Genomic DNA, 27,078 nt, shown 5'->3' with positions numbered 1-27,078 from the left:
CACTTCCTTGGACATTGTTTGCCCTTGTATTCTGGGTCCTGGTTGATATGTGTGTTCTGAAAATGCTTGAATGGGTCATGACCCTCTGGAACCCCTGTGGGTATTTTGGGTAACTGCAGAAGATTGCCATATCTTCTCTCTCCTTCCCCAACTCTAACAAAATGGCTTTGGCTTCACCCTGGGAATTCCCAAATTCTTCAGCAAAGGTTGGTTCCTTCCTACCTCATCTCTAAATACATAATCACATGTGCTTCCCAGAACATGCCAAGCTCTTGAAACCTTTGTATGTATATTCTTTCTCTGGAATGCCAGTATTCCCCCTACATTTTAGACCAGGAAAATTCCTAACTATCCTCAATCTCAACTGAAATATGACCTCTCCCCCCACCAACATCATTGTCATAACTCAGGTCATCATTTCTTGCCTGGACTACTCCCTAACTCATCTCTAGGATTGCCACTCTGGCCCTACCCCATCCATTTTTCATATTGCACCCAGAGTAATTCTTTTAGAGACAGGGTCTGGCTTTGTCACCCAGGCTGGAACACAGTGGCATGATTATACCTCACTGAAACCTTGAACTCCTGGGATTAAATGATCCTCCTGCCTCAGCCTCCAGGGTAGCTAGGACTACAGGTGCATGCCACCATGCCTCACTCTTTCAAAACAAATTTTTTTGTAGAGATGGGTTCTTGCTCTGTTGCCAAGGCTGGTCTTGAACTCCTCGCCTCAAGCAATCCTCCTGCCTCAACCTTCCAAAGAGCTGGGATTGCAGGCATGAACCACCACACCTGGTCTACTTTCTAAAATGCAAACTTCATTGTATTGCTCTCCTTAAAAGTCTTAAATGGTTTCCCCTGCCCTAAAAGTAAAGTCATGACCCGTTAACCCAGTTTGGCCTCTTCTACCTCACTCCCGCCCACTTCTTTTGCTTCTTGCTTTCTGACCCCACTTACTACCCTACTGGTACTTCAGCCAGAGTTCCTGACACATTTGCTCAGCTCCTTGAAACTTGTCTCTCTCCCTCCTTTTTTTTTTTTTTTTTTTTTTGAGATGGAGTTTCCCTCTTGTTGCCCAGGCTGGAGTGTGATGGTGCGATCTCCGCTCACTGCAACCTCTGCCTCCTGCGTTCAAGCGATTGTTCTGCCTCAGCGTCCCACGTAGCTGGGATTACAGGTGCACGCTACCATGCCCAGCTAATTTTTTGTATTTTTAGTAGAGACGGGGTTTCATATGTTGGCCAAGCTGGTCTTGAACTCCAGACCTCAGGTGATCCACCTGCCTCAGCCTCCCGAAGTGCTGGGATTACAGGTGTGAGCCACCATGCCCGGCCTGAAACTTGCCTCTCTTGACCCTACATGATGTTCCCTTGACTTGGAACTCTCTCTCTTCTTCTCCCAGCTAACTTCTACTGACCCTTCAGGTAGGTCTTAGCCTGAACTCACTTCACCATAAGCCCTTCCCCAGAAGGGCTGTTCTTACTGCCCAATATTTTTCCCAATACAACAGTGATCCTGATTGTTAACTGCTTATTTATTTACTCATATGTCTCCCACATCCAACTGGGAGCTCCCTAAGGACAAGGGCCTACCTTATTCCTTGCTTAGCCCAGAGTCTAGTAGGCTCTTTATGAATAATTGTTGAATTAGTTTGTGAACCAAGTCTTCCCTGTCTTCACAGCACAGACTCAGGCACTGCTGCAGCTTCTACCACCATCATTCTCATAGTTACTGTTCCAGATCATAGGTGATTGATTGTCTGGGTATTCTTCTCTTTATGGACTGGGGTTGCACCTTTAATGTTTGTACCCGTAATACTTTTTTTTTTTTTAGCTGGAGTCTCGCTCTGTCTCCAGGCCGGAGTACAGCGGCGCGATCTCAGCTCACTGCAACCTCCACCTCCCAGGTTCAAGCAATTCTCCTGCCTCAGCCTCCGGAGTAGCTGAGACCACAGGCGCATGCCACCACACCTGGCTAATTTTTTTGTATTTTTAGTAGAGACAGGATTTCACTATGTTAGCCAGGATGGTCTCAATCTCCTGACCTTGGGATCTGCCCGCCTCAGCCTCCCAAAGTGCTGGAATTACAGGCGTGAGGCACTGCGCCCGGCCCTGTACCCATAATACTTAATACAGAGCTCAGCATTCATCTTTCCATCCATCCACTCATTATTTTTTAACAATTATTTCTTGAGTATCTACTGTGTGCTAGATATGGTGGATATAGCAGTGAACAAGGTAGACAGGGCCCTGCCCTCAAGCTCACATTCTAGTGGCAAACAGTGAGTGCTCAGTGAACAGGAGGCTCAGTGGACCTCAGCCCTGTTGGGAAGCCTCTGGAGTCTTTCCTGTCAGGAGCTACAAAGCAGGGAGTACAGGTTCTGTAGTGGGGAGAGTAGATTTTCTTAGTGACCTCTGGATCTCTCTTTGTCCAGGTCTTCTTGGGACTGGCCATCATGTATCAGCAGCAGGGAGGGAAGAAATGAGGAAGGGAGAGAGAGGCAAGTATAGACAAGGTCTGAGTCCCTAAAGACAGGCAATTATGTGTGGCTCAATGCCCGTGGCCACTTTGCTGAGGCAGTTTGGTAATCAACTTTCTTTCCTACACTGGAGCAAAAGAAAGAAATAGAGTCACACAGTGAAAGACGTAAAAGGATAGAGATGACAGAGGAAAAGGGAAGGAGAGAAAAAATGGAACAGAGAGGAGGAGGAGCAGGGGTTGGGGGACAGGAGGAGAAGCATAAGGAGAGGGAGGAAGATTGAGGTACAGAAAGAAGGCCTGCGGGACTGAGCCCTACCTGCGTCGTTGGCGGGCAGCTCTGGGGTATAGCTCTTCATTTGGGTCATCAGGGGAAAAAGAAGGTTCAATTTTGAACCCTTGGAATTCCCTAAATGCTTTCAGTAGTCCACTGATCCTTCAAGTTGTCTTTGGCTCCATCTGGCCATCCCAGGAGGCTCCTGCCAGGGACCTGCCAGCCCCCAGACCAAGATATAGTCATGGTGGACCCTCTCAAGCAAAGGGCAAGTGAAGGAAAAACAGCCTCTCTGGGAATAGCAGCCACTGATTTTCTTCTTTTAAAAAAAATTTTTTTAGTGCCTATATAATTGCAGAAACCACTGATTTTCATCTTTCTCAGAAAAGACCCTGTGTTCACCATCTGTTTCCTGACTGGGGGCTTCAGGCCCTACTCTCTGAGATACTGGCCTAACAGTATCCTAATCTGCAGGCACAGAGCAGAAACTTCCCTGAGCTGGGAGCCTGGGAGGCAGGGCTCCCAGATGCCAAGCCGCAGTCTGAGTTCCTTACAGTGATGCTGCTCTTGCCAGAAACCTCAGCTGCTCGCTCCTGAGGCTGGGATGCCATCTGCTGCTCAGCTTAGGAAACTGGCTGATGGACTGTACAGCCAAGGCTGAGTCTGGTGGGGGCTGGGCAAGAGGCCCGCCCTGGGTCTCAGGAGAGCCATGTTTTTTGTTTCTGGATAAATCCAGTACTGGCCTTCAGGGACAGAGCAAATACTCTGTCCTCAGTCGTTCTTCTTAGACTAGGCAGGATGCCTCTCTTCAACAAGAAGAGACCTAGGGATTTTAGGGGGATGGGTGGGTCTGCTCTGCCCTTCATAAAGTTCAGTGTCATCTCAAGGTTAAATTACCCAGAGAGGTCCAGGCTGCCTTTGAAGTTCTACAGATTTCCTCAAAGGGTTTATTTCTTTTCTTTTCTTTTCTTTTTGCTTTTTTTTTTTTTTTTTAATTTGCAGGTTTAACTAAGATTATTACAAGTTGAGTTAATTGGCTAAATGAAATAATGAGGCCAGGCCTAGAGGAAGTGGGGCTTTGAAGAAAAAGCATGCTCATGCAGAATTGAAATAAAACCTTCAGACTGTCAGCAGTTTTTGAAGCCCCTGCTCTTTGGGCTGTCTTTGTTCAGGCCTCAACCCAGATAGGGTTGGGAACTCTAGTATTTTAGGGGCCACATATTTGTTGGTATTTCTTGAAGAAATGGTTATTCTGAGGAAATTTTCTACAAGCCAGTGTGGTAGCCAGCCTCCAGAATGATCGATCTGCAATGCTGTCCATGTCCTGATATTCATGCACTTGTAAATCCCCTCTCCCATGTGATACCAGGGTTTGTCTGTGTGACCAGTAGAATACGACAGAAGTAATCATATGTAACACACACGATTCGGGTATAAAAGACACTGTGGCTTCTTTCTTGGTCTCTCTGTCATCTGATCACTCACTCTGGGGCAAGCCAGTTGCCATGTAGTGAACAGTGCTATGGAGGGTCGTGTAGTAAGGAACTAGGCCTTCTATCAACAGCCACGTAAGCCATCTTGGCAGCAGATCCTCTGGCCCTCGTCAGGGCCTCAGATGACTGCAGCCCTAGTGGACGACTTGACTACAACCTCATGAGTGACCCTGAGCCAGCTTAGCTGAGCTGCTCCCCAATCCTGACCCCTAGAGACTGTATGAAATAAACATTTGTTACTTTAAATTCTTAAAGTTTTTGGATAATTTGTTTTGCAGCAACATAATAGATTTGTTATATGGTATTATTATTATATCATGGCATACCATCTGCATTATATCACTTCTTTTCCTTATGAAGTCTGGTGTCTGGACTCCACCCCCTTAATCTCTCTTACCTCATCTCTTACCACCCTGCCTGCCCCCGGCTTAGTCTCACCCTTGGCTCAGTCTGCCACAGACCCTTTGAATTTGCTTTTCTCTCTGATGGAACTCCCTCCCACTCAACCAACCCCAAAATCTCTGCATGGTAACTTCTTTATCTCCTTCAAGTCTTCATTCAAATGTCATCTCCTCAGTATAGCCTGTCTTGACACTCTTCACTCCTTGTATAGTAACTCCTACATCTTCCTCCCCCCCCCCACTGTATTCTTAGCCCTTATAGTTATATAACATGTAGTAAAATATCTTTTACATATTTATCTTGTAATGTCTGTCTCCCTCCACTAGAATGAAAGCTCCATGAAGGCAAGAATTTGTGTTTTTGTCTATTTTAGTTAATGTTCTATTCTTAGCATCTGGAATAGTGACAAGCATATGGGAGATATGCAATATATTTAGTTATGGGGAAAAAATGAATGTCATAATTTGCCATTTATATCTTCTAGATTCCATATTATATATCATATGCCATAGTATGATAGTTGACATATATGTTATATTTAAATGCAGTGCAAGGCAGTGCAGATACAAGGGCCATAAATAAGAAGACCCAGCCAGGCACAGTGGCTCACGCCTGTAATCCCAGCACTTTGGGAGGCCGAGGCAGGCAGATCACTTGAGGTCAGGAGCTCAAGACCAGCCTGGCCAACATGGTGAAAGCCCTTCTCTAGTAAAAATACAAAAATTAGCTGGGCGTGGTGGTGGGTGCCTAAATACCAGCTACTAGGGAGGCTGAGGCAGGAGAATAGCTTGAACCCAGGAGGTGGAGGTTGCTGTGAGCTAAGATCACACCACTGCACTCCAGCTTGGGGGACAGAGCCAGCCCCTATTTAAAAAAAAAAAAAAAAAAGGAGATCCGGCTTTGTTGCCTGTTGGCCAGCTATGTCACCATAAGCCAGGCATGTACCTCTCTGGGTCTGTTCTACTCATCTGTAAAGTAAGACTAGTATAACTTCCCTGTCTTATCATAGAGTAGTTGTAGGGATCAAATAAAATGAATGTTACAGCATTTTTAAAGAGTCTAACACATGATGTGTTTCTGAAATGTGTTCCAAAGACCAGTTATCCCAGGGTATGAAGAAAAAGAAAGGTCAAAGAGGTTTGCAAAATGTGAGTTCCCATATTCTAACTCCTGCTGGACATTCGCAACTCACATTAGCACATGACAAGCTCTGAAAATCCTACATAGAAATATCTACTCCCAGTGCACCTGACTAACATTGGGAAACCTTGCTCTACACAAATACAGAGCATTATCTTTATTATCAGAATAGTATTGTTAGTTAATTATTTATTATTATTGTTTTTATTATTTTTGAGACAGAGTCTTATGCTGTCACCCAGTCTGGAGTGCAGTGGCACAATCTGGGATCACTGCAACCTCTGCCCCCCAAGTTCATTAGCTGGGATTACAGGAGCCGTGACCACGCCCAGCTAATTTTTATATTTTTAGTATAGACATGTTTTCACCACGTTGGCCAGGCTGGTCTCAAACTTCTGACCTCAGGTGATCTGCTCACCTCGGTCTCCCAAAGTGCTGGGATTACAGGCATGAACCATCATGCTCGGCCTATTGTTACTTTAGATCAAGAAGGAATGCTGAAGTTCTTGGGACAGAAATTCCAGTGGGTTGGGCAATGAGATCCAGCAGCTGAAATGGAGATTGGAGGAGGGAAAAAGGAGGAGGAGGAGAAAATAGAAAAGGAGGTGGCACAAGAGAGGACGAAAGGAAAAGAAGGGCAAGGAAAATAATAAGAAGAAACAAAAACGGTGAAGGGAGAAAAGGACAACTAAATTAATACCCTTTGCAAATAACTGTAGAAAAAAGGCAGGTCTGGCACGGTGGCTCACGCCTGTAATCCCAGCACTTTGGGAGGCCGAGGCAGGCAGATTACCTGAGGTCGGGAGTTCGAGACCAGCCTGACCAACATGGAGAAACCCCATCTCTACTAAAAATACAAAATTAGCCAGGTGTGGTGGTGCATGCTTGTAATCCCAGCTATTCGGGAGGCTGAGGCAGGAGAATTGCTTAAACCTGGGAGGTGGAGCTTGCCACGAACCGAGATCACACCATTGCACTCCAGCCTGGGCAACAAAAGCAAAACTCCATCTCAAAAAAAAAAGAAAAAAGAAAAGAAAAAAGGCAGCCTGTGATCTCCTGTGGATGGGGTGGGAGAGGGAATCCTGGAATCCTAGCACTGTCTGCCGAGCCCTGCTTATTCCTTTAAGTGTGACCTCTGCCAATTTCCACAGTTGGAGCTTAGGCTTCCTTTTCAACTTCAGGGAACCTCTGACTGAAGATATTTCTTCCTTATCAGAGAGGAGGAATCAGGTAAACCAAATCAGCAGTTTCTTAATTTAGTGTACTTATTAAGTGCCTGAAATGGCAGCTGCCATTTTTTTCCTTTCCTTGTGAGCAATAAGCCTTGGCAGCACGCCTGGCCTCAAAAAGGAAGAGGGCCAGCAATTCCTCCTGAAAGGATTCCTTAGGCTAAATGGGACATGAAGAGGCCATCAGGTTTATTTCTGACCTCCAGGTAGGCCTGCCCTGGCCCAGCCAAATAGATGCTCTTAGAAAACGAGCTTTTGCAGCTCTCTCAGGCATCCACTTATATTTCCAGCCCTCATGGTGAGGAAGTCCTTTATTATATCTCATTTCAGTCTTTTTCCTATAATTTCTTTTTTTTGTTGTTTTTTTGCCTTTCTCTTATTTCAGAATAAGAGCAATATCTGTCACAAGTTGCATGCATAGTGCAATGTATAGTAACCAATATAGAAACAACCCATCTCTTTGGTCGTATAATTGGTGAATATCATTTGAGAATCCTCATTTCCAGTCAATTGGGAGACTAGGCTTTATCTTTATTTATTTATTTATTTAAATAAATAGAGACGAGGTCTCACTGCGTTGCCCAGGTTGGTTATTTATTTATTTTAAATTGTGGGATTCAAGGGTGGGATAGGGAAGTAATGGAAAGGAAGCGACACGCATTGAGTACCTGCCTGATCTTTTATATATGACATCTCATTTAATCCTCACAACAGCTCTAAAATGTAGAGATTAGTATTCCCATTTTATAGGTGATGGAACTGAGGCCAAGAGGTAACATACCTAAAAGTCAAACAGCTAACATATAAGTGGTGGAGTCAAAATCAAATTCACATCTGACTCCTAGGTTCATGTTCTTTCTACCCAGGGAGCTTGTATATATCACACAGAAACCTAGGTCTTCAGTTTCCTTGTATCGCTGTGAGATATTTGGTTTATTGTCCAATAAACATGCTGAGGTTCTGGCTATTTTACATGCCCATTTACTATTTGGTAAACTTAGCACCACAAAGGTGCAAGTAACTCCATCAAGTGAATGCCTGAGAGAGCAGCAGAATCTCCTTTTCTTAAAGTATCTGTTTGAGCTGGGCCAGGGCAAGCTTACCGGGAGGCCTTCCTGTGACCAAATCTGAACTCACTCTACCTGATGTCCATTGTAATCTCCATAATGGTAAGGACTATGTCTGTTTTATTTATCGTTGTATTCCTCCTAGAGCCTAGCACAGGGCCTGCCACATGGCAGATACTCAATATTGGTTCAATGAATGAACGATGAAGTCAGACAAAGACTCTTAAAAACAAGGTAAGAGAACCAACCTTTAAAAGGGCCAATGTTTAGTTTAAAGAAGAAGCAAAGAAGAGGAGAGGTAGCCAGGAAAAGAATGAGAGACAGCAAGATAAGAAAACTCAGCACAAACAAGCAAGATAAAAATAGCCTCTCGCCACCACTGTCCTTTTAAAATTACTTTCTATATTTGAGCCTAAGTGACAAGTGAAATCTCCTCTGTAATTTCCCATGTGTTCAGTTTAATGAATTTCCGGCAAATGGTTTCAGTATTGGAGGGCCAATTTGGACATTGTAGGGGTGGGGTTGGTGAGAAAATGAGGGGTATGGAAATAGACTAACAAATTGAGTCTAGAAACCAAATGAAGAGGTGATTGAAGGCATGTGAGGAAGGAACCAAGTCCTGGAACTTGTTCAACTCCAAGAAGGACTGGGAATTGATCTTGCTCTAGCTGGTGTCACCATGATGTTTCCCTGCATGCTGTAGAGGGAGCCCACAATCCCAGGCTGCCATGCAACTATGCTTTGTAGCACATTGCCTATTGTCTAAAGAGCTTCGTTTAAACAGAAGGCAATATGTTAATAACAATTTCAAACATTAGAGGGAATAAAGAGACTGTGGTTCTTTCAGGTCCAACATGCCTTCTACATAGCAGGTATGCCATACATGTTAAACGGAGTCACAGTGAGGGGGTTGAATTATGGAAGGAAAGCATGGGAATGCCCAGTCCACCCCTTTTCATCTGTTTGTGCTGTGGGCCAAATGCCTTCAGTTTTTCCATAGATGGAGGACGGAGCTCTGAGAGGCCACAGGACCCAGAATACAAAGTCCTTTTTATTTTAGTCCTTAAAATTGACAATGACAGACTGGTCATGGTGGCTCATGCCTTAATCCCAGCACTTTGGGAGGCTGAGGCGGGCAGATCACTTGAGCCCAGGAGTTCGAGACCAGCCTGGACAACATGGTGAAACCTGGTCTCTACAAAAATACAAAAATTAGCTGAGCATGGTAGTACACACCAGTACTCCCAACTACTCAGGAGGCTGAGGCAAGAGAATCACTTGAACCCAGGAGACAAAGGTTGCAGTGATCATGCCACTGTACTCCAGCCTGGGTGACAGAGTGAGTGAGACTCCACTGCAAAAAAAAAAAAGAAAATTGACAGTGACCATGCAGCCCACAATTACAAGCAGAATTATAGATTTTTTTTTCAGGTTCTCAAGTATGCTGCTTTCTTTTATATGTGTGTGTGTGTGTGCGCGCGCGCGCATGTGTGTGTGTGTATTTTATTTTATTTTATTTTATTTTATTTTTTATTTTATTTTATTTTGAGATGGAGTTTCGCTCTGTTGCCTAGGCTGGAGTGCAGTGGCCCAATATTGGCTCACTGAAAACTCCTCCTCCCGGGTTCATGCTGTTTTCCTGCCTCAGCCTCCCTAGTAGCTGGGACTACAGGCGCCTGCCACCATGCCTGGCTAATTTTTTGTATTTTTAGTAGAGATGGGGTTTCACCGTGTTAGCCAGGATGGTCTCGATCTCCTGACCTCATGATCTGCCCACCTCAGCCTCCCAAAGTACTGGGATTACAGGCGTGAACCATGCACCTGGCTGTATTTTATCTTATTGTATTGTATTTATTTTTTAATATATAGAGACAGAATCTTGCTATGTTGTCCAGGCTAGTCTTGTACTCTTGGGCTGAAGTGATCCTCCCACCTTGGCCTCCCAAAATGTTGGGATTACAGGCGTGAGCCACCATACCCGGCCCCATATACTTTTCATTGTTGTTATTTAAACAGTTTTATTGAGATATAATTCACACACCCTACAACCTACACATTTAAAGAGTGCAATTTGCCGGGTGTGGTGGCTCACACCTGTAATCCCAGCACTTTGGGAGGCCAAGGCGGGTGGATCACCTGAGGTCAGGAGTTCGAGACCAGCCTGACCAATAATGATGAAACCCCATCTCTACTAAAAATACAAAAATTAGCCAGGCGTGGTGGTAGGTGCCTGTAATCCCAGCTACTGGGGAGGCTGAGACAGGAATTGCTTGAAAGAATTGCTTGAAACTGGGAGGCAGAGGTTGCAGTGAGCCAAGATCGTGTCATTGCACTCCAGCCTGGGCAACAAGAGCAAAACTCTGTCTCAAAAAAAAAAAAGTGCAATTCAATGGTTTTTATTATACTCAGTTACGTGCAACCATTGCCACAATTTTAGAACATTTTCATCACATCAAAAAGAAACTCCAAGCCCCTTAGCTATCACCTTGTCCCCCACTCAACCCTAAGCAACCCCTAATCTACTTCCTGTCTCTACAGATTTTCCTTCCAGTCTCTGCAGATTTTCCTATTCTGGACTTTCATATGAATGGGATCAAACAATATGTGATATTTTGTGACCAGCTTCTTTATCTTAATGTTTTCTTTCTTTCTCTTTTTTTTTTTTTTTTTTTTTTTGAGATGGAGTCTCACTCTGTCACCCAGGCTGGAGTACAGTGGCATGATGTTGGCTCACTGCAAGCTCCGCCTTCCAGGTTCACGCCATTCTCCTGCCTCAGCCTCCCGAGTAACTGGGACTACAGGTGCCCACCACCATGCCTGGCTAATTTTTTCTATCTTTTAGTAGAGACAGGGTTTCACCATGTTAGCAAGGATGGTCTCAATCTCCTGACCTCGTGATCTGCCCGCCTCGGCCTTCCAAAGTGCTGGGATTACAGGTGTTAGCCACCGTGCCCAGCCTATCTTAATGTTTTCAAGGTTCATCTATGTTGTAGCATGAATCAGTACGTGATTCATTTTTTTCTTTTTTTCTTGTGAGACAGAGTCTTGCTCTGTTGCCAGGCTGAAGGGCAGTGGCTCCATCTCCGCTCACTGCAACCTCCGCCTCCCTGGCTCAAGCAGTTCTCCTGCCTTAGCCTCCCAAGTAGCTGGGAATATAGGCTCAAGCCACCACAACCAGATAATTTTTTGTATTTTTAGTAGAGACGGGGTTTCACCACGCTGGTCTCAAACTCCTGACCTCAAGTGATCCCCCCACCTTGGCCTCCCAAAGTGCTGGGATTACAGGTGTGAGCCACCATGCGCAGACTCTTCTTCTTCTTCTTCTTCCTTTTTTTTTTTTTTTTGAGACAGAGTTTCACTGTCACTCAGGCTGGAGTGCAATGGCATGATCACAGCTCACTGCAGCCTCAACCTCCCAGGCTTAAGCAATCCTCTCACCTTATCCTCCTAAATAGCTGGGACTACAGTTGTGTATCACCATGCCCACCTATTTTTTTTTTATTTTTTGTAGAGATGGGGTCCCATCTTTATGTTGCCCAGGCTGGTCTTGAACTCCTGGGCTCAAGCAATCCTCTTGTCTTAGCCTCTTCAAAGTGCTGGGATTACAGGATTCATTCCCTTTTAGGGCTGAGTAATAGTCCATTGTATGGATATGCCACTGTTTTTTTTTCCATTCATCAAGTAATGAACATTTGGTTTTGGGGGGCTATTATGAATAATGGTGCTATAAACATTTCTGTATAGGCTTTTGTGTGACAGGCTTTATTTGCTCTTGGGTGCATACCTAGGACTGGAATTGCTGAGTCATAAAGTAACTCTATGTTTAATCATTTGAGGAACTGCCAGACAGTTTTCCAAAGCAGATGCACCACCATTTTACATTCCCACCAACAGTGTATGAGGGTTCCAATTTCTCCACATCCTTGCCAATCCAACTATGCTTTTGAGAAATAACAAGGACAACTGAAGAGCCCCACTCTAATTGGGTAGCTAGTACATAGCAGCAAGAGGAGTACACAGATGGAAGAGGGGTCCCTCCTCTACTCTAAGCCCTTAGGATCAGCCAGAGAGAATACAACTCTCTCTAGTACTCTTCCTGACCCCTTAGACTATGTTAGCTGCCCCCTGACATGTGACCAAGAATACATATAGTACTTGTCATTCTTCTCCACTAGACTGTAAGCTTTAGGCAGGCAGGAATCTCTATTATTCTGACTTTGTCTGCAGCATCTGAACAGAGTCTGGCACATGATAGATGCTTCGTAAATGTTGATTGACTGAGTGACTAACTAACTGAACAAACAACTAGATATTTCTCTACTGGTGGTTCCTGTCTAGGGAGAGAGAAAAAGAGTAGTCACAGAGGCAGAAGTCATCAAGGAGGGAAGCAGGAATGAGAGGAGATGTAGGAGAAAGGGAAAGGCAGGCAAGAAGCTTGGGGACCTGGTGTAACTTGAGGTCAGCTTTAAGTTATGAGGTCAAACTTAGAGCTAATGGACTTCCCCTAGTCCTTTACTTTCCATCTAGCTGCATTTTTCTTTTTCCAGAAATGTTCCCTTTTATATTTTATTATTATTCTCAACAATTTTGTCTTTGGAAAAAGAGGAAACAAAAAAGTAGAAAAATAGTTGATATTACAGGTAAAAAAAAAAAACATAAATCAACCCACCAAAATTAATCCAAAATTTAAAAGGATAGAAGTCAAAAAGGTTGACTATGAAGGAATTTTTTTTTTTTTTTTCGAGACGGAGTCTCGCTCTGTCACCCAGGCTGGAGTGCATTGGCACAATCTCGGCTCACTGCAACCTCCGCTTCCCGGGTTCACACCATTCTCCTGCCTCAGCCTCCCGAGCAGCTGGGACTACAGGCACCCACCACCACGCCCAGCTAATTTTTTTTTTTTTTTTTTTTTTTGTATTTTTAGTGGAGGCGGGTTTTCACCGTGTTAGGCAGGATGGTCTCAATCTCCTGACCTCATGATCCGCCCACCTCGGCCTTCCAAAGTGCTGGGATTGCAGGCGTGAGCCACTGCACCCGGCCTGACTATGAAGGATTTTTAAGTTGGGAACAAAAGAAATCATCTTGGTTTTTCTCCAAAGGTCACTGAAAGACCTATAGGCCAAAAAGTTGACCATATGTTCAACAGGACATGAAAATATGGCTCACCTCACAGCCTTATTTATAATGGCTGGCCTTCCACACAAATTCTGCCTTCTACCTGGCCTAATCTGAATCCAGTCATCACCAGGTTATTAGTCCCTCTCTCCCCAAAGGTCTGCATAGCTCCCTGTGCTCAGTTACTTCTTGTCTCTTCTTTGAAAACACACATGCACATTCACACACACATACACCCTCATCTTTCCTTTTCATGAACCTTCAGAGTAGCTCTGCCCTCTCCACTTTGTGTGTTTGGAAGGAAAGAAAGCTAAATACATGAGATGCCAATGCAATTTCTCCTTTAGCAGAGCTCAGCAGGACAATTACCCACCCAATCTGCCTGGTTTTATAGCTCTCATAACCTTCCTTTATGAACACGCTGTGACAGCCGGATGTAGGCATTGATTATGGCAGCAGTCTTCAGCCACATTCCTATTTAACTGCAAAGCAGAGCTCCTGCCTACCAGCCCAGCACTGATCATGTGACTTTTTAAATTACTGTATTTATGGAAGCCTTTTCCCAACCAAAGCCTGTGTCCAACTCCATCAAAACTGGGGAAGATTTGAGCTCGCCACTTCCCCTCCAGTGGCTCTTTGGCCCTACAGCCTAGGGTCTCTTGCTGGAATCAAACTGGGGCTCTGGGCTTTCTTAGGAGAGGTCTGCAAGAGTTAGGGTGCACAAGAAGCATACCTTTTTCTTTATGAAAGAGCTGAGGAAATAGACAATGAATCATGTTGTCAGATGCCAAGGGCAGTGGCTTGGTTGCCAGGGGTTCATCTAGCAATGGTGCCGGTGCAAGAGATCAGCAAAACCCACAGGATAGGTGGTGGTTGTTGAGGGGCGGGTATCGGAAAGGAATTTGGGGGAATTAGAGCACGGAGTTAGGAATTACTGTTTGTAGGCCTTTCCACTCTGGACCCCAGCGGAATCATATGGACTCTAGCCAGTGGGAGAGGGAAGTTTTAGTGTTCCAAAGAAATCCTGGTAGCCTTGCAGGCAGTCTGTCCTGACCAAGGACTCTGCCTGCCTGTGCCTTGGTGGAGGACAAGTCTAGCAGAGAAAGCCAGTGTTCTTCAGTTACTGCAGCTCAGCGAAAAATCCCACTGCAGGGCACTAGGGATGCCGGTCCTGCAGAGGTAAGCAGTAGGAGTGACTGGCTTAATCTATTCGAAAACCTCCTGGAAAGATCCCGAAGACCGTGGACCAAGGTGACCTGCGTGGGTGGGCGATCCATTAGCCGAATGACAGCATTGCCGCAGAAAGTCAGAAAAAGGATATGCGTGGGAAGCGCAAAAGCGTGGGCTGGGCCTGCAGCGACGGAAAGGCGCCATGCTCGTGAGGGGTACCAGAGTTCCGGGGGCGCGTAGTGTGGGCAGGCAGGAAGCCTGGCTCCACTAGGACACACAGATTCTCTCCTGAGCAGCTGTGAACTATGCGCCCCTTCTACCCTTAAGAGATGGATTGGGAGTCCAACAAACGCAGCCATTGCTCAGACCCCAGCCCTTCTCTCCTGTAAGAAGCAGGTTCACCTCTGCCACCGCACTCGCAATTTTTTTTTTTTTAAGCCCGGCCTTTCCTAGGCGGGGTCAAGGGCCCCGCCCACCGAAGCCACGCCCATAGCCGCCCCGGGGCGGGGCTCCCCTCGGCTCCCGGCTGCCCTTTCCCCTCCGGCCTCTGCCTGTGCTGCTGCGCCCTGCGGAGCTCCGAACACGTGCGCGTGAGTAAGGACCCCGAGGGCAGAGTCCTTGGAGGTTTCCCAGCCTGGGGAAAGAAGCAGTGTAGGGTGGCTTCTGCCGGGGCACGGGATGAAATTGGGGTTCGTCCCCTCGTGACCCCGAACTTGGAGGGCATCGGAAAGAGACCTGGGTCCCGGAGTCGTCCCCTGTTTTTCTACCGTCCCTCTTCTCCCTAGGGAGTCCCCTACAGCCTGACTCTGACAGCCTCCATCTCCCAGTGCCAGGGGCAGGGACTTTGGAAGGTTTGTGAGGAACAAATGTCCGGTGGAACTGAGTCAGCCCCTTTAACCTGAGCCTTGAAAGGGGCACGCTATTTTTAGATCTGTTTTTAGACCCAGCGAACAATGAACCCTCTCTACTCATTTTCCTGTTCCTCTAAATTATTTGGAGGAAGTTAGGAGTGAAATTTGGGGATGGCTGGAAAAAGGTATGATCTTAGCCTTACATAAATTATAATGGTGACTGTGAGGCCGGGCACAGTGGCTCACGCCTGTAATCTCAGCACTTTGGGAGGCCCAGGCGGGCGGATCACGAGGTCAAGGGATGAAGACCGTCCTGGCCAACACGGTGAAACCCCGTCTGTACTAAAAATACAAAACTTAGCTGGGCGTGGTGGCGCACGCCTCAAGTCGGTAGGCTGAGGCAGGAGAATCGCTTGAACCCGGGAGGCGGAGGTTGCAGTGAGCCGAGATAGCACCACTGCACTCCAGCCTGGTAACAGAGCAAGACTCCGTTTTAAAAAAAAAAAATAGTGACTATGTAGAAATATTTATTATCATTTGTGCAAACATTTTGGTTATTTATTTTTTTTGAGACGGAGTGTCGCTCTGTCACCCAGGCTGGAGTGCAGTGGCAAGATCTCAGCTCACTGCAAGCTCCGCCTCACGGGTTCACGACATTCTCCTGCCTCAGGCTCCCCAGTAGCTGGGACTACAGGCGCCCGCCACCACGCCCGGCTAATTTTTCGTATTTTTAGTAGAGACGGGGTTTCACCGTGTTAGCCAGGTCTCTATCTCCTGACCTCGTGATCCGCCCACCTCGGCCTCCTAAAGTGCTGGGATTAGAGGTGTGAGCCACCGCGCCCCGCCTAACATTTTGGTTATTGCTCTTAATCAGTAGTTGAGGTCTTGGCATGACTACTGCCTCCAATTCCCCTCATATCCAATACTGCAGTTATTTTTCTAAGTGCTGTTTTTATTGTCTTTCAGGAAGTCCTATATTGGACTATCTAGTTTTCCCACTCTTCACTGCCCATTTCTCTCACTGGATAACTTTTCCCTTTTTACTCACTCATATTCACCATCTGAGCCTTTTTTGGAATGTAGCTCCTCAGGTGTTTACAGAGTGCCCACACTATACCAGACATTATCCTGGGGGTTAGCTTATATCACTTAAGCCTCCCAACAACCCTACGTACAGAGTACTATTAGTAATATCCCCATTCGGCTTGGTGTACTCGCGCCTGTAGTCCCAGCTACTCACTCAGGAGGCTGAGGTGGGAGAATCACTTGAGCCCAGGAAGTGGAGGCTGCAGTGAGCCATGATTGTGCCATTGCACTCCAGCCTGGGTGACAGAGAAAGACCCTGTAATATAATATCTCCATTCTACAAATGAGACTGAGGTATAGAGAGGTTACTCGCCCAGTGTCATTTGGCTAGACACTAGTTAGGCGATAGAGCCAGGCTCCCCGATACTTGTTTAATCGACTCTTTTGCTACTGTTGAACTGCCGTGGTGTATAAGTAACAAGAGGTGAAAACAAAGCTAAACAAGGATAAGCTATTGGTTTTATTGTCTGCTGTTGTTTCTGTGGCTCAGGCCTAAGATACCACGTTTTGAGGGCAAGGACTCTGAGCTGCACACGTGTTCACTGTTGGCTGACTAACCTGGAGTTGTTTCATTGCAGAGGCCAGCTGTGGCAGATGCAACTGCAGGTGAGTGCAATCCCTTCAGCTCTCTTGGCTCCAGCTGTAGGCAGCTGCCTAGGTTGTCTTGTACCTAGGCAAGTGTTACACTGCTGGGAGAACAGCAGCCAATAGCTGGTTGGCATTCTGGCCCTGGTTCGTGCCAACTCTGTGTTGACTACCCCAGGATGCCAGCATAGTTGCTTATCCATCAAGGCAGGGGTGTTTTTTGGCTTCCCTGGGCCACACTGGAAGGATAAGAATTGTCTTAGGTCACACATAAAATATAGTAACACTAACAATAACTGATAGCTAAATTTTAAAAATGTTGCAAAAAAAAAACACCCTCATAATGTGTTAAGAAAGTTTACCAATTTGTGTTGGGCTGCGGGTTGGAAAAGCTTGCATTAAGGTTTAATCTGTGAGAGCATGACTTTTTGCAGAGAGAATAAATCTAGACCTTCCTGAATAGTTCTGGTCCAACAGGTTTGGGTAGCAAGAAGTTACTTGAATCATACCTTGGAAATAAAACAAAGCTAATGGGAAGAGGGGGTTGGTAAAAATAGATGGAAAAGTCACACCTTTATTTTTAGTGCCTACTAAGTGCTCAAAGGGGGCCAGATACAATGGGATTTTTGCTAATTTCGCTGAAATTAAAGGGCATAGCTCCCACTACCCACCATAAAAGCTAGTCATGATTCCCTTTGTAGAGGATTTTACAACCATAGTTATCTATGGGATTCCCTATTAGGGAAACATTGATGGGAATTCACTTTAAAATTATGGGCATTCTCTAGCTCTTTAATAAAATATTAAAATATCGATTGAGGGGGCCGGGCGCGGTGGCTCACGCCTGTAATCCCAGCACTTTGGGAGGCCGAGGCGGGCGGATCACAAGGTCAGGAGATCGAGACCATGGTGAAACCCCGTCTCTACTAAAAATAGAAAAAATTAGCCGGGCGCAGTGGCGGGCGCCTGTAGTCCCAGCTACTCGGGAGGCTGAGGCAGGAGAATGGCGTGAACCCGGGAGGCGGAGCTTGCAGTGAGCCGAGATTGCGCCACAGCACTCCAGCCTGGGCGACAGAGCGAGACTCCGTCTCAAAAAAAAAATAAATAAATAAATAAATAAAATAAAATAAAATAAAATATCGATTGAGGGGGCTCTGGGAACTGAACAACTACAACCACACTAATTTCTCCTTTGGGCTGACAGTATATTCGCTTTAGTTGCTTACTGATTTTCAGAAATGAATAGTTGTCGCCCCATTGAAGTGAGTTCCTTTTATAATTGTTGCCCCATTACTGAGTTCCCTTTGTAGTAATTTTGTTTTGGAATGCTTTTTCCCAAGTGGTTGGGATGACAGGTGTGTGCCACCACAACCAGCTAATTTTTTGTTTGTTTATTTTTTTAAGTTGTAGAGACAAAGTCTCATTATGTTGCCCAGGCTTTAGGAGAGACGGGATTTCATCATGTTGTCCAGGCTGGTCTCGAACTCCTGGGCTCAAGTGATCCTCCTGCCTCCTAAAGTGCTGGGGTTACAGGCATGAGCCACTGTACCATGCCTGGCCTGGAATGCTAATTTTTTGAGAAGAGGTTCTTTTGAGAAGAGATGACCCTCAGTTGCTGTGAAAAGTGACATCCTAGTTTCCACAGGAGGAACTGGGGAGGATGTTGGGGGGCAGGGGAGTTGTTTATCAAAGCTTGTTTTGTTAGATCAGTTGGCATTCCCTTAATAGGATTCTCTCAACTAAATATGAGTGCTTTGTGTGAATGCCTCAACTGTGAATAGCCTTTTACATATGGGGTCTTAAGGCTAGTGATATCTGTAGGGCTTGGGGGATGGTTAGCTTTATAGTACTCTAGGCAGGGAAAAGGCAAATAATGGTAAATAAAATAATTCCTGAGGCTGTAGAAATGAGGATAAATCATAAATGGCAAGCAGCATTCTGTTTCCATCTCTCCAGATAAGGGTACTTAGGAGCTGTTGTTTTAGACCGGGGTGCCAAACATTCAAATTCATCGGGAATATAAAAAACAAAAAAGAAATTAGGTGGGTGTGTTGGCATGCACCTGTAGTCCCAGCTGCTTGGGAGGCTAAGCTGGGAGGATCACTTGACCCAGGAGATTGAAACTACAGTGAACCATGGTCATGCCACTGCACTCCAGCCTGGACAGAGTGAGACCCTATCTCAAAAAATATATATATATACAATGCATTGCTATTTATTCACCGTTCTGTGTACTAGATCACTAAGTTTGCTTGTCTTCCTTTTTAGGATGACTTGAAAGTAGGGCATCCTTCACCCATCTGAAGAGAGGAAATAGTGGCAGGTGACAGTCTGCACGTGCAGTTTTCAGGTAAATATCCCTGTTCATTCCAACATTGACTGCCTCCTCTGTGCAGGCCTGTTGGCTAGTTGGTATCTATCAGGAAACAATTGAGAGGTAAATTAACCTGTATTTGTAAGATCCATGAAGGAAAGGACAGTATATCTTGTTTTATTCACTGCTAGATCCCAATCACAGTGCTTGGCACATGGCAGGAATTCCCTGAATGTTGGATAAAACAACTGAAAACATGGAAGGGGATTCCTGTTAAAGAGTTTGACAACAGGGTCTGCAATCAGTGCTTCCATGCCTGTTTTGCAGCCAACATTTGACTGATAGGTCTTCTACCTGGAGTGCCTAGGTATCTGAAACAATGAGAAAGCTGTTTCAGGAATCATCCAGCGGTTGTCAGCTATCCAGGCTTATGTGGTGCCTGTGATGGTGTTACACTGTTGGAAGAGCAAGCACTGTCTTTATTGAGGTTTGGCTCCAAGCACTGTTTTAGTGTTGTAGCTGAGTACCTTTGGGCAGTGTTTTGCACCTCTGAGAGTGGAATGACTCCTTCTGTGGAGTTGGTCCTAGTCTGGGTGCAAACAATTTTTTTCTGTTAGAAAAAGGACCCTGTCTTAGGGACAGCCTGTCATTCTTTACCTCTTTGAATCCTAGATGCCTTCACCTGAATATCATCTACCCCCATCACGACCCCAGATGTCTGACAGCCCTGTGTGACACCAAGATAAGTAATATATGTAGTCTTCTTGTCATGTAGGTTCCAATTAAATTACTGCAGCTCAGACGGGGGTAGGGTACTTAAAATTATGATTTGAAAAATTATGTAGAGTATCAGAATTTTTTTTTCTTTTTTTTTTTTTTTTTCTTTTTTTTGAGACGGAGTCTTGCTCTGTTGCCCAGGCTGGAGTGCAGTGGCTCGATCTCGGCTCACTGCAACCTCCGCCTCCCGGGTTCAAGCGATTCTTCTGCCTCAGTCTCCCAAGTAGCTAGGACTACAGGCACCTGCCACCACGCCAGGCTAATTTTTTAATTTTATGTAGAGATGGGGGTTTCACCATATTGGCCAGGCTGGTCTCAAACTCCTGACCTTGTGATTTGCCTGCCTCGGCCTCCCAAAATGCTGGGATTACAGGTTTTTTTGTTTGTTTTTTGAGACAGAGTCTCACTCTGTCACCCAGGCTGGAGTGCAATGGTGCGATCTCGGCTTACTGCAACCTCTACCTCCTGGGTTCAATCGATTCTCCTGCCTCGGCCTCCTGAGTAGCTGGGATTATAGGTGCGCACCACCACACCCAGCTAATTTTTGTATTTTTAGTGGAGATGGGGTTTCACCATGTTGGTCAGGCTGGTCTCGAACTTCTGACCTCGTGATCCACCTGCCTTGGCCTCCTAAAGTACTGGGAGTACAGGCATGAGCCACCGTGCCTGGCCAAGTATCAGAATTTTAGAGAATTCTTAGAATCTAAAGTCCAACCCTTATTTTCTAGAGCTCTGCTGTGCAGTAGCTATATGCTACATGTGGCTGTGTAAGTTGATAAAAATTAATCAATTTCTTTTTTTTTTTTTTTTTTTTGAGACGGAGTCTCGCTCTGTCGCCCAGGCTGGAGTGCAGTGGCTGATCTCAGCTCACCGCAAGCTCCGCCTCCCGGGTTCACGCCATTCTCCTGCCTCAGCCTCCTGAGTAGCTGGGACTATAGGCGCCCGCCACCGCGCCCGGCTAGTTTTTTGTATTTTTTAGTAGAGACGGGGTTTCACCATGTTAGCCAGGATGGTCTCGATCTCCTGACCTCGTGATCCGCCCGTCTCAGCCTCCCAAAGTGCTAGGATTACAGGCTTGAGCCACCGCGCCCGGCCTATCAATTTCTTAATCTCAGAATCTGTTTAGCTGCTGACTACCCTACTGGAAAACTCAGAGAGCATTTCCACCAATTCAGAAAGTTTATTATGCACTGCTGTTCAAAAGCAGGGATCAGCAAACTTGCTGTAAAAGGCCAGATAATATTACATTTGTTCAGCCATGTGGTTTTTGCAACTATGTTTGCAGCTCTAGTGCAAACACAGCCTTAGACAGTAACAACTCTGTAGTTCTAATAGAACATTGTTTATGGACATTGAATTGGAATTTCATAAAATTTTCAGTGTCAAAATGTTTTTCAATGATTTACAAATTTAAAGACCATTCTTATTTTGAGAGCCATACAAAACAGGCTGGAATTGGCCCTCGGGCTATGGTTTGCCAACCTCTGTCCTGGAGAATGAAATTCAGGCCTTGAAAGTTGAACATTAGTGACAGGTTCAGAGCCAGTAGCAACATGACTCCCTGAAAAATTTAACGTTATCAATAGCTTTGCCTTAGAATGTTATATTCTTCATCTTTTAGGGCACTAAGGTGACTGCAAGAAATTAACCAGTAGTAAAAATAGTCTGTTTTTGTGTGTTTGGGATTTGTGTTTTTTTGCATGGGTTACTTATACCAGTTTTCTCCACTTTTAATGTGCTCCAAAGGGAGAAGTCTTAAGAAAGAATAGCAGTCTGCACTTCTCAAATTCAGCCACAATCTCAGTCCAAGTTGGTAAAACCAAAATGGCTCCTAAGGAAAGAGGAAAATTTTGTGTTATGAAGAGTTACAGTATTTTAAATCTGAGTCCTCAAGTTCTAAGCATACAGGTTGTTTTCCTGACTATAGTAGGGCTATCCATGAGCAGAGAGAGGTTCCTATGTTGCTACTTGAAAAGAGAGAAATAATTGGTATTTCTGTTCCTGTATTCAATATCCCAAAAGGCATCAATGGTGTAGTCATGTGCATTTAAATAATTTGATGGGATTTCCTACTTGATAAATAAAGTTAATTATTCACCTACATATCCCTCTTGACTTTTTTTTTTTTTTAAAGCAAAGAAATTTATTTCCTGGTGAGTCTAAGAAGATTAGTAAAACATTTCAGAGTAGTTTTTAAAATCTTTTTTGATACAGGGTCTCAATTGTGTCATCCAGCCTGGTGTGCAGTGGCAAATCACAGCTCACTGCACCCTCGACTTCCTGGGCCAAGCAAACCTCCTGCCTCAGCCTCCCAAGTAGCTGGGACTATAGGCACATGCTACCATGCCTGGCTCCAAAGTAGTTACTTATTTTTTTTAGAGACAGGGTCTCACTCAGGCTGGTGTGCATGATCACAGCTCACTGCAGCCTCAACTTTCTGGGCTCACGTGATCCCCCCGACTCAGCCTCCTGAGTAGCTAAGATTACAGGTGTCACTGTGCCTGGCCTCGAAGTAGGTTTTTTTTCTTTTCTTTTCTTTTTTTTTTTTTTTTTGAGACGATGCCTTGTTCTGTTGCCCAGGCTGGAGTGCGGTGGCACAATCTCAGCTCACTACAACTTCCTCCTCCTGGGTTCAAGCAATTCTCCTGCCTCAGCCACCCAAGTAGCTGGGACTATAGTCACACGCCACCACACCTGACTAAATGTTTTTTTGTATTTTTAGTAGAGATGGGGTTTTGCCACGCCACGTCGGCCAGGCTGGTCTCAAACTCCTTACCTCAGGTGATCCACCCGCCTCAGCCTCCCAAAGTGCTGGGGTTACAGGTGTGAGCTACCACACCAAGCCAAAGTAGTTTTTTTCTGTTAATCTTTTCCCGTGCTGCAATGGAAACTGGAATGAGACTGGCAGGGTTACTGGTCTGTAAATACCCAGGCTGCCAGCTGCCATAGGTAGCAGTAAACACAAGTGCCTCTTTTCATTGCTTAGGCCAAGTTTCAGGTCTTAGGCCTGTACCATATTAAGAGGAAAAACTAAAATTGAGGGTTTCCAAACACCCCCACCAACCTTGAATTAAAAAAAAATGAGGGAACCACAATTAATAAACACTATTCCTGGCACCTGTCCATGATTTCACTTGCTGGGTTGTAACAAACTAGTGTCAGTGGGATTTTATGTTGAAATTTTAGATCATGTCTCACTCAAATTTCAACCAGTAAAGCAAAACCCAAAGGGATAAATTCTGCAAGTCCCAAAGGGACACAAAGAGATGGCTAAGTGCCTAGGAATTCACACAAAGGAAAACACCATGCTAAGAGCTACTAATTAAGAACTTAAAAAGAGTGACAATGACTCCTGTGAATGTTGTTTCTTAATTAGGGCTTTGTGAACAGCTCCAGTTAATGGACCTGTCAATATACTCTTGAAAAACAATTTCACTGAATTAACAAATTAACTGTAATAACTTAAAAATCTCTGCTTAGCAACATCTTTATCCTTAATGCTATTTAGGAACACTTATAATGAGCCAACTTGCTGAGTCATAAATTTGTCAGTTTAGTAGCCTAGGGCTTGTTCAGAGGAGTCCTTGTTACTTATTTGGCCTTTCTTACCCTCCAGTAAAGGCCCTTTAGGGTGTAAGAGTGTTCTGTGCTGCTTCTTAAGGGTGATATACTCATTGGGAAAGCACAGTAAAAAGGACTTCAAATTTTATTTTATTTCACAATACTTTTAGATTTATAGAAAAGTTGGGAAGATGGTACAAAGAGTTCCCATATATACCTACCCAGTTTCCCCTAATAACATCTTACATTGGTATATTATGGTTGTCACAATTAAATGGGCTAATATTGATACATTAGTATTAACTAAAGTCCATACTTTGTTCAGATTTCATTAGTTTTTATGTAATATGTTTTGTCTGTTCCAGGATCCCATTGAAGATACCACATTACACTTAGGCTCCTGTTGGCCATGACAGCTTCTTAGACTTGTTTTTAATGACCTTGACAGTTTTGTTTTGTTTTTTTTGTTTGTTTTTATTTGAGACAGAATCTCTGTCGTCCAGGCTGGAGTGCAATGGCTCAATCTCAGCTTACTGCAACCTCTGCCTCCCGGGTTCAAGTGATTCTCCTGCCTCAGCCTCCCGAGTAGCTGGGATTACAGGCGCAAGCCACTGGGCCCGACTGCCTCCTAAATTCTTTAAACATTCCATTTTCATTCTGTGGTCTTAGTTTATTCTGTCATGTAGAGATTAGTGGTTGAGCCTGTTGTCTTTGAGAGTGGATGCTATAATCCTTATATGGCTGATTTTCACCCCATAAGCTTATAGCTTATAGTAGAAGATGGGGATTTCTTTTTTTTTTTTTTTTTTTTGAGAGAGAGAGTCTCGCGCTGTCGCCCAGGCTGGAGTGCAGTGGTGCAGTCTTGGCTCACTGCAAGCTCTGCCTCCCGGGTTCATGCCATTCTCCTGCCTCAGCCTCCCGAGTAGCTGGGACTATAGGCGCTTGCCACTATGCCCGGCTAATTTTTTTTTGTATTCTTTAGTAGAGACGGGGTTTCACTGTGTTAGCCAGGATGGTCTCGATCTCCTGACCTCGTAATCCGCCTGCCTTGGCCTCCCAAAGTGCTGGGATTACAGGCATGAGCTGCCGCGCCCGGCCGTGGGGATAGGGATTTCATCATCAGCTGCTGAAAGGGAGAAGCCAAGCCCAGAACTAAGGGTTCTGATGAGTTGAAGGAGACGAAAGATCCCCCTCAAGGCAAAGAGTCTCTGAGTTAGAATCTGTGCTTCACCAGAGTGACAATGGTAGAACTTCTCCTCAGTATTAATTCTCTTGGAGAGAACTCTAGGGTTGTCTAAACCTGTTCAAATAGGCTGGCTACCCCAGCAAGTGATGGGTTGGACGTAAGGCAAAGAACAGGAGGGGTGAAAGGAGGCAGAATAGACAAGTTCTGTCCCAGCCTCTGCTACCTCTAACCCCATGGCATTCTATCCTTTTCTACACTGGGCTTCCTTTTCTTTTTTTTTAATTATTATTATTATTATTATTATTATACTTTAAGTTCTAGGGTACATGTGCATAACGTGCAGGTTTGTTACATATGTATACTTGTGCCATGTTGCTGTGCTGCACCCATCAACTCCTCAGCACCCATCAACTCGTCATTTACATCAGGTATAACTCCCAATGCAATCCCTTGGGCTTCCTTTTCTTACCCCAACCACGATCTGTTCTTCCAGGCACTGTCATTTAGTTTTCCAGGCACTTGACCTCCTTCTGATTTGTGTACTCCCTCCAAGGCTGAGTTGCAGTGAGTGACAATAATCTGTGCTAATTACTTATCTTGCCAGAAGACTCACACCCTTTTTAAAGGGTTTATGGCTTTTATTAACTGAATTCTATGCTAGATGTTAGGGATAATGGTTAACAGGACACAGTTCTTGCTTATCTTGCTATGGTCTGTCAAGCCTTATGCAGTCTAGCCTTATCTCTCTCAGCCTCTTATTTTTATCACCCTTAGATTCCGTTGTTGGCCACCCTGGTTTCTTTCAGTCTTTAATTAGCCTTTTGTGGCTACCTCTCTACACATGCTGTTTTTCCCTTCTGGTTCCATCTTGACATTGCCTATTTTGAGATCTCAGCTCAGTTGCAGAGAAGCTGCCTTCCCCGTCTGGCCACCCACTATATGTGCTATAGTACCATGTTGTACCATAGAGCTAGACACAGGTGCCATGTTGTGTCTTGAAATGTGTTCACGAGCTTCCAAAGGTTTACCTCAATCCCCTTTAGTCAAGAAGCCTCAATTCTACTGACAGTTGGTAATAATAACCTCTCTGTCATAATGTACCCAAAACAGAGTAAGAATATCATGCTTTTCAGTAATACTCCAGTGAGAGAGGCTAAGAGTACTGTTTTTGTTCTTGTAAAAGAATTTTTTTGGACATGAATACAAAGGTGTCAGGTTACCAAATCATTTACTAGTAAACCCTAACAATATATAGGAAACTAAATGTAGCCTTTAAACATTAAGTGATGATAATGGATTTGGCTGGGCACGGTTGCCTATAATCTCAACACTGAGAGGCCGAGGAGGCTGGATCACTTGAGGCCAGGGCAGGACCAGCATGGCCAACATGGTGAAACCCTGTCTCTACAAAAGAAAAAAATTAAAAAATTAGCTGGGTGTGGTGGTGCATGCCTGTAATCCCAACCACTTGGGTGGCTGAGGCACGAGAATCACTTGAACTTGGAAGGCAGAAGTTGCAGTGAGCTGAGATCGTACAACTGCACTCCAGCCTGGGCAACAGACGGAGACTGTATCAAAAAAAAAAGAAAATAATGGATTTGCAGAGACTTGCTATTTAGATTTCAGACATCTGTTAACTAAAACACATGTGCAGGCTTTTGTTATTATTTTAGTAATCTGTAAATATCTTTATATTTGAGAAAATTTGTGAAACATCTTTGTGTGTAAATTGACTTGCAGAACCTCTCTTACAAGCAGGCATATTGGTAAGTAGCTGCCAGGATATAACTTATAACCAGATTGAAGTGTATAATTATAACATGTTTATTATTCTGGGGTTCTATAAAAAATAAAATCTTTGAATCTATGATTTTTGTCATTGAGGTATACTTTGGGACACGTGGCGCTACAGAATATCAATACTGTTTACTACATGTTGACCATGTTAAATACATTTAATACATCTCTTCTTTTAACAGCCCTACAAGGTACATGTTACTTGCTCAAAGTCACAGTCACACAAGAACTTGTGTGGTGTTGAATGAATCTGGCTCCAAAAGTAGTGTTTGGTTTAGGAGCTTTCATGTATTAAGTCTTGTAAATTTCTGCTTCTTCAATCATCAGCCTCGTTCAATCTAACATCTTGAAGGGACTACTCAAATGCCTTACTTACAGATTCTTACACCAATTCCAAATGCCAAATACCTTGTTTCAGACGGTCAACATCTCGGCTACTCTTGCAGTGGGTTCTTTTGTCCTAATGGAACAAAACATATAGTCTTTTAGATTTTAAAAAAATATTCCTCTGGAAAGCCTTAATGAATGCCACATTCTAATCCCTAGTCTTGCC

The 27,078-nt window shown here is 44.6% G+C and overlaps 1 long non-coding RNA gene and 1 other non-coding gene across 2 annotated transcripts; both read left to right on the top strand.

The window, feature by feature from the left end:
• The first annotated feature begins 14,396 nt into the window (after window positions 1–14,396).
• On the top strand, window positions 14,397–26,595 carry LOC103244631 (uncharacterized). Its single transcript, XR_501670.3, has 4 exons — window positions 14,397–14,958; window positions 16,884–16,911; window positions 19,159–19,240; window positions 19,877–26,595. It is a non-coding gene; the product is annotated as an uncharacterized lncRNA (long non-coding RNA).
• LOC119618493 (small nucleolar RNA SNORA74) lies at window positions 19,608–19,808 on the top strand. The gene has a single exon (XR_005234790.1). It is a non-coding gene; the product is annotated as a small nucleolar RNA SNORA74 (small nucleolar RNA).
• Window positions 26,596–27,078: the final 483 nt, after the last annotated feature.

The sequence above is a fragment of the Chlorocebus sabaeus genome, chromosome 23, assembly GCF_047675955.1.
Source record: "Chlorocebus sabaeus isolate Y175 chromosome 23, mChlSab1.0.hap1, whole genome shotgun sequence".
NCBI classification, from domain to species: domain Eukaryota; kingdom Metazoa; phylum Chordata; class Mammalia; order Primates; family Cercopithecidae; genus Chlorocebus; species Chlorocebus sabaeus.
The sequence above is the reverse complement of the archived record's forward strand: the minus strand, read 5'-3'. Positions and strand labels throughout refer to the sequence as shown.